Consider the following 701-nt stretch of genomic DNA (forward strand, 5'->3'; position numbering starts at 1 on the left):
TTTGCATAGAAGTCCCCCCCCCCCCAGTGCAACTGGCGCATAGGGCTAAAGGGAGAGGTTTGGGGAGATTTAAAGGGACACAATATTAATTTCTACATGAAGTTACAGTATCCTGTAGCTGACGTCCATTATCGCTCTCCTAGTATGTTCTTTCATCAAATAAGACAGGATCTACTGATGATAAATAAGTTATATACAATGAGAAATTAGATAGGGGGATGATGGAAAAGGGAAAAGAATATGGGGAGGTTGGGGGGTGTTCCTGGGTATGGAGCCATGCAGCGGGTCGGATTGACGCGGTGCCAGTTGAGCCACATCTGTTTATTAGAGCCAGATGATGGGAACTGATCCCGGTCCTGGTTTAGATGTGAGGCAAGAAGTAAAAGATTTGCTAGTTTTCTGTGATAGCCCTTGTTTGTCGTGTGTGTGTCCGACTGCGGCGAACATAACTGAGCCCCCGTGCAGGCGACATCCAGGGGCGCTGTGAGGATTGTGGTCGTCCTCTCATGCCCGCTCGCTGTTCTCGTGCCTCTCAGAAGGTAGTACAGATATAGTTAGAGCCCTTTTTTGAAGAAGGTAGAAAAGATTTTCTCTGTGTGGTTTGGTGAGGATTTGTTTGTCCAGTCTGTGGTCTCCTAGAGCTGAAACGTCTGTCAGGAGCCCCTCGCCACCTGGGGTCAGAGTTCATGTGATCCCCCCCC

General features: G+C 48.8%; 1 long non-coding RNA gene across 1 annotated transcript in view; it reads left to right on the forward strand.

Annotated features, from left to right (window-relative positions):
- LOC116695260 (uncharacterized) overlaps positions 1–701 on the forward strand; it is an 8,600-nt gene that overhangs the window by 3,288 nt on the left and 4,611 nt on the right. The window lies entirely within an intron of this gene.

The sequence above is a fragment of the Etheostoma spectabile genome, chromosome 9 (assembly GCF_008692095.1).
Source record: "Etheostoma spectabile isolate EspeVRDwgs_2016 chromosome 9, UIUC_Espe_1.0, whole genome shotgun sequence".
Classification (NCBI taxonomy): domain Eukaryota; kingdom Metazoa; phylum Chordata; class Actinopteri; order Perciformes; family Percidae; genus Etheostoma; species Etheostoma spectabile.